We start from the raw sequence: 7,154 nt of genomic DNA, 5'->3' as shown, positions 1-7,154 counted from the left end.
GCTCTAGTTGGGACTAAGAATTGGATGGAGTCTGGTGTCTGCTTTTTTCTTGTAGGCTTTGCACTGCCAATGTGCTGGTCATTCATTGTAACCATACCTATGCCATGGAGCTTTTAGCTGCTATTGAAAACCATGTGGGCTGGCTTTAATTTTGTAACCTACCCCTGCTAAATTACACAACCGTTGTTCTACATGATCAGTATTAGTAGTATAAATGTCACAATCTTTGTTGCAGTGATTATTTTATCTCCTGCATTACATTTATTTTGGTATTAAATATAATGATGGGCATTGTAATTTTCTTACCTTCCTGCTGTTATATTTGAGAGAAATAAGCTCCTTTGCCTTAAAAAAAAGAAAGGACAAAAGGTACTAATGTTCCTGCCATCCTCTAGCCATAAACATAGAGTAGGAAAGAGTGTGTTCATGAAGAAAGAGAAGCTCTGAAGGTTTCCTGCCCAAGGATGGAAACTTGTGTCCTTACAAATATGGATGAGCATCTCGTACCCTTCCCATTCTCCCTTAACATGGAGTGGACTAGCTGGGGATGATAGGACCTGGAAGACCATAGATTCACTCTCCAATGCTGCTCTATCACTCTTCAGCAGAGTAACCCGGGGCATGTTTATCTGTTGTGTTCAACAAAGCTTAATGACCTGAATAGACTAGAAAGCTGGGCCAAAGCTAACAGAACGAAATTCAACAGGGAGAAATGTAAGGTACTGCACTTAGGGTGGAAAAATAAAATGCAGAGATTTAGGATGGAGGACACCTGGCTGAATGAAACTACGTGTGAAAGGGATCTTGGAGTCCAAGTAGACCACAAGTTGAACATGAGTCAACTGTGCAATGTGGTAGCTATTAAGGCCAATGCGTTTTTAGGCTTTATCAATAGAAGTATAGTGTTTAGATCAAGGGAAGTAATAGTGCCACTCTATTCTGCTCTAGTCAGGCCTCACCTGGAATACTGTGTCCAGTTCTGGCCATCACAGTTCATTGAGAAACGAGTGTGTCCAAAGGAAGGCGACTAAAATGGTGAAGGGTCTGAAAACCATGAAGCCCTATGAGGAATGAATTAGGGAGCTGGAGATGTTTAGCCTGGAAAAAAGAAGGTTAAAAGGTGATATGATAGCCCTGTTTAAATATTTGAAGGGATGTCATAGTGAGGAGGGAACAAGCTTGTTTTCTGCTGCTCCAGAGACTAGGACCTGGAGCAATGGATGCAACCTCCAAGAAAAGAGATTCCAGCTCAACATTAAGAAGAACTTCCTTCCAATAAGAGCTGTTCGACGGTGGAACACACTCCTTCAGTGGAGAGGAGTTGGAGTCTCCTTCTTTGGAGGACTTTCAACAGAGGCTGGATAGTCATCTGTCAGGGATGTTTTGATCGTGAGTTCCTGCATGGCAGAATGGGGTTGGACTGGATGGCCCTCGTGGTCTCTTCCAACTCTACGGTTCTATGAATCTATGAATGTGTCCTAATACTGAGTCTTAGTTTTTCCTACTCAGTGTTTCCTGACCTGGGACAAAGTAATTCCAGAGTAAATGGTTCTAAAATACAGTGGCCCCTTATTATAGGCTGGGGTTTGGTTCCAAGATTCCCCGTGGATAACAGAATTCATGGATGCTCAAGTCCCATTAAATATAATGACATAGCAAAATGGTGTCCCTTATAAAAATGGAAAATCACGGTTTGATATTTGAAATGTATACTTTTTTGGAACATTTTCAAACTGTGGATGCTTGTATCCATGTATAAAAAAATCAGTGTATAAGAAGGGCTCAAAAGAGTTCATAAAGGCTGTTGGGTGATGTATGGTGACTCCTGAGTATCTTCAGCTACAAAGACTGTATTAGGGAGGTCTTGTCTTGGCCTCACAGCATAGTAGACAACTATGAGGGCTAGTTTAAACGAATCTTACTACTGAAGCGGATGGATTCACCAAAAGAGCTTTCAGTACCACTTCCAAGCAAGGTATTTATTTTGCCAACTTATTTGTCGCGGTTCTGCTCCAAATCAGTCCTCAAAAGCATTTTGAAGCTGGGAAGCATTTCCATAACACAATGTACAATAGTGAGTTATAAAACATGGATTAAAAACTGTGATCCCTTATAGTAAGGCTCTTGGCAAGATTCGTCTGTGTTTCCTCTTTTAATCTGCACTGACTGAATTGCACCATTTGCAATAAAAAGATGGGCCATCCATAACTATAGGTAGCCTGGCCCTATACAGTCCCTCTACAGACTAAATTCCTCTTGTGTCCTTTCATTTAAGGCCCACCTTTATTCAGCATTGAATGTGCGTTCACATATTGCTACATCATGCTTTGACCCCAACATTTGGACTTCAATGGGAAGCTGAAACAACTAATAGCATTACTCAGCCCAAATTAGAGAGGAACATGACATTCCCTTTGCATAATGGGTTCTTGCTATCCTAGCTTACTCATTGTTGGCCAACTGACCTCGACCAGGTTGTTTCATTCCCAGATAATGGCTATACACAAGGCTATGACGAGAAGCCAAAAGGCAATGCTTTTGTTGGTCAGAAGAAGGCATCCAATGTTATTTTCCCTTCTTTACTATTATTATACTTATTCATTAATAACATTTCTTTAACCCAATGAAACTCTTCAAGAAAGACCAAGTCGAGTCATGATCAGGAAAGACTTTATGTATCATTTGGTACTATGGGTTGTATGTTGTCTTGTATGGGATTTCATATTATTTTTCCATTATTATTATTATTATTATTATTATTATTATTATTATTTCATAAAATTTCATTAATCCAATGAAATCCATCAAGAAAGACCAAGGCAAGTCATGATCAGGAAAGACTTTATGTATCATTTGGTACTATGAGTTGTATGTTGCGTTGTATGGGATTCCATGTTATTTTTCCTTTTTCACTATTCATTAATAACATTTCTTTAATCCAATGAAACCCCTCAAGAAGGACCAAGGCCAGTGATGATCAGGGAAGCCCTTGATTTCCCCAAGGGAGGCCAATGCGCAACAGGCGAGGCTGGTAGACCGGGACCTCGGCTGGGGACCCCTTCTTCCCCGGCTGGGTTCTCCCTCTTTCCCCCGTCTTCCCCCCAATTCCCCCGGGGGTCTCCTCCTCCTGGGCCCCCTCTTCCTTCCCTGCCCCTCCGATGGCAGAGGATCCCCGCGTCCCTGGTCCATCCCCCTTGAAACTGTGTGACGCGGAGTTGCCATGGCCACTCTTTGACGCTCCGAGCGCGGCCAGGCATTTCAGCACCACCGGCGGAGCGGACAGCAGCCTCTGCCCTCCTCCTCCTCTTCCTCCTCCCCTCCCTCCCTCTCTCCTTCCTTCCTTCCTCCCTTCTTTCTTTCTTTTCCCACTGGGCTGCCCCAGCGCCTCGCCTCCTCGGCCCCACTCCAGGGGCCCCAGCCCCAGCTCCAGCTCCATTAGAAAGAGAGACAGAGACAGAGAGAGCCAGAGCCAGAGGGAAGGAAGGAGGCAGGCAGGAGCAGGGCCAGGAGGGGCGCCTCCCCCCACCATCCCTGCCTCTGGCCGGCTCCCCACAAGCAGCAGCCCAAGCCCACTGGCACCGACCGGGCAGCAGGTGAGTCTGGAGGGGGGGCACAGAGAACCCTCCCCAGAGAGGAAGGAAGGCTCTGCCACACACACCCATCATCGCCATCATCATCACCATCATCTTCCTCCTCTTCCTCCTACTCCTCTTCTTCCATCATTCCCTTCTTCTTCTTTCTCTTCTTCCTCATCCTCTTCTTCCCTCCTCTTCCTCTTCTCCTCTCTTCCTCTTTTCCTTCCATCATCATTATCATCATCATCACTTTCTTCCTCTTCCTCCTCCTGTTCCTGCTCTTCCTCTCCTTCCATCACCCTTCCTCCTCTCCCTCCTCTTCTTCCATCATCATCATCATCCACCTCCTCTCCTCCCCCTCCTCCTCCTCTTCTTCTACCATCAGCTTCCTCTTCCTCCTCTTCATCTTCTTTCATCATCATCATTTTCTTCCTCCTTCTCCTATCCTCCTCCTCATCATCATCTTCTACTCCTCCATTTTTCCATCTTCCTCTTCCTTTCCTCTTCTTCTTCCATCATCATCGTCGTCGTCTTCATCATTGTCACAGGTGATCTGATAGCCCTGTTTAAATATTTGAAGGGATGTCATATTGAGGATGGAGCAAGCTTGTTTTCTGCTGCTCCAGAGAATAGGATCCAGAACAATGGATGCAAGCTACAGGGAATGAGATTCCACCTAAACATCAGGAAGTACTTCCTGACAGCTGTTTGACAGTGGAACACACTCCTTCAACTGGATGGCTGTCTGTTGGAGGTGCCTTGATTGTGAGTTCCTGCATTGCAGGGGGTTGGACTGGATGGTCCTTGAGGTCTCTTCCAACTCTGATTTTATGATTCTATGGTCTTCTTCCTCCTTCTCTCCTTCTCCTTCTCTTTCTTCCACCACCATCATCATCATTGCTATTTCCCTCAATGTGGACAGCATGCAGAATGCCACCAGAATACAATAGTCCTAAAATGTGGGGGGGGAACGTTGGGTTTTGATCTCTCTTCCACTTCCTCCTTACTTTTGTATGCCAAAGGATCTTGCAGCCCTTTTGAGACTTAACTGAAAGACAGAAGTTGGTAGCACAAGCTTGTGTAGACTTGCACCTACTTCCTCAGAGGCTTCTATTTACTTTGGTGACTCTGGCTTTGTTGCATAATGTTCAGTCTGGTCCAAAGTGCATCTGGGATCTCTGTTCTTCACTGTCTTTTGGGGTGTAGTTCTGGAGTGATCATCTTCATGCAGGATGGGAAAGTGTGTGTGTGATCTCCAGATTGGGCTTGGAAAGCTCTTTGGAGAAGCCCTTGAACCATTTTGGGAGCCCAGAACAGTTTGGGGCAAGTGTTTGGCTTTTCCAGCCACCGTCTCCAAATTTCTGGTGTTAGGCTCAGCAAAAAAATGTTGGTTGTGCTCAAGTCCCCTGTGAAACCAATAGCAGTTAGTTTGTATTTGAGTGTCATTGAAGATTTCGGGGAAGAGTGTGAGGGATGTCACTAACCTGTTGATGTTGTTGTTGATGATGGTGACACTGATCCCCTATTTCCAGATTCCAGGAAAACAAAGGTATAGTCCTGCTACAGTCTTTGACCATAGACCTCCTGTGCTTAGTTAATGAGGAAGAAGAAGAGGAGGGCAGGGATTGGGAAAGAAAGAGATAGATAAGAGCTTCTGTTTGAGTAAAGAATCCCTGTATGAGCTCTGATTATTCTATGTTCATATGGGCTTTCTAAAAAGTCTGTGGAAAATATCCAAAATTTGTCTTTAGGCAATGGGGAAAAAATGGAGTTTGCATATGGTATCTGGATCCTTTAGACCAAAATAGGCATTGTGATGGCTTTCCAGGTGTTGGTGGACTACATCTCCCAGCATCCCTCACCTTTGGTTATTCTAGTTAGGGCTGCTGGGAGATGCAGTTGAACAACATCTGGAGGGGGGGGGTCACATGATTCCCACCTCTGCAAAGGATGAGGAGCTTTTGATATAAAGATTGCATGACAATAGAATGGCTGGGTGTCCAAGGGGTTTTGTGTTCCCTGTGAGTTTCTTGGACACATTATATAGATCCTTTATTGCCTTTGTGCTGAACTTGGCAGCTTCTGGGCATACTAGAATGCCCATCATCTCCAGCCCTCAGATCCATTGGCAATGCTAGTGGGAATGAGCGTGAGGATGGGGGATGAAGTCTTGCACATTGAAAGAGTGGCAGGTTAAACAAGGTGGTTTTGTGCATCTCCAAATAATAACAGAAGAATCAGGCACTCTGGGTAGTATATAGAATTCTTCCTATATACTTGGGCAACAACAACCCCATTTATTCCTATATATTGCTTGTGTTGGCTGGGACTGATAGGAAATGCTGGCTAAAACATTGGGAAGGATTCTGTAAGTCTCTGGAAAGCTGTTGTCTGCAGACAAACGCAATCAGCCTCTGAAAGAGTTGCATGAATATGATTACTCTTATGTTTGAGATGAAAGGTTCTGTGTGTTTAGTAGAACCTGCAGGTTATACCAGCAACATTTCTTCTGTTTAACTTGCTGCTAGATATTGCTGGAGCTTGGTATGCAGCCTTTGATGATAAAATGTGGGTCTGTACTCTTGGTTAAAACGTTATATGCTCTAAGAAGCCATGTACAAGAAAAAGGAAATCTGGATATAGTCAGTTGCTAGAGCTATGGAGTTCTGTGTCTCCAGGTAAATAGACTCCTCAGGAGTATTTCAGTGTTACAAGCAGTCCCTCTCCTGAATCCATAGAACGGCCTTTATGCCAGTCAGATCATTAGTATACCATCTCCTCTGACTGGCAGCAGGTCTCTCAAGCAGAAACCTTTCCCAGCCTTACTGCCTGAGATTCTTGCCCTGTCCAGATCGGAGCCCTGTAGACATTAAGGATTGTACTTAACCCTGAAGTCTGGATAGATATATCTGGCCAAAAGAGGACATTAGCATCCCCAAACAGGCTAGAGTTAGCTTGGTCTCTCCAAGCTTTGAAGGTTAGCCTCTCCAAGCTTTCTTCAGGAGACCCAGTGTGGTTTAGTAGACTGCAACTCTAGAGACCAGGGTTCGAATCCCCACTCTGCCATGGAAATCCATTGGCTTACAATGGTCAGGTCCCACTCTCTCAGCATCAGAGGATGGAAAAGGTAACCCCCCCCAAAAAAAATATCCCCAAATCTTGCCAAGAAAACCCTGTGATAGGTTTGCCTTTGGGTTACCGTCAGTCAGAAATGTCTTGAAGACACAAAACAACAACAACAACAACAACAACAACAACAACAACAACATGCTATAGACATGTCACAGAGCCCTTTGTTCTGATCTAGGATCACACATGTACTATCTGACATGTGTGAGGAAAGGAACCTCTCATTCTAGTAGATGGGCCACATGCAACTTTACTTTTCTCTTCAAGAGCTTATGGCTGCTATATAAAGTGAAAGTCAGAGGGCTAATATGGTTTAGTACCTAAAGTGTTGGATTGGGAGTTCCCACTGAACCACAAAAAAAAAAACCCTTGGTGACCATGGACCCTGGGACAGGGGAGATATTATTATTATTATTATTATTATTATTATTATTATTATTATTATTATTA

The 7,154-nt window shown here is 44.2% G+C and overlaps 1 protein-coding gene across 1 annotated transcript in view; it reads left to right on the top strand.

Annotated features, from left to right (window-relative positions):
- The first annotated feature begins 3,305 nt into the window (after positions 1 to 3,305).
- TENT5D (terminal nucleotidyltransferase 5D) overlaps positions 3,306 to 7,154 on the top strand; it is a 20,921-nt gene continuing 17,072 nt past the window's right edge. Inside the window, exon 1 of the mRNA XM_042479564.1 lies at positions 3,306 to 3,593. The gene's annotated coding sequence lies outside the window, so the exon portion shown is untranslated. The remainder of the gene's footprint in view (positions 3,594 to 7,154) is intronic.

Source organism: Sceloporus undulatus, chromosome 7 (genome assembly GCF_019175285.1).
Source record: "Sceloporus undulatus isolate JIND9_A2432 ecotype Alabama chromosome 7, SceUnd_v1.1, whole genome shotgun sequence".
Lineage (NCBI taxonomy): Eukaryota > Metazoa > Chordata > Lepidosauria > Squamata > Phrynosomatidae > Sceloporus > Sceloporus undulatus.
Note: the sequence above shows the minus strand (reverse complement) of the source record. Positions and strands in the feature narration are given on the sequence as shown.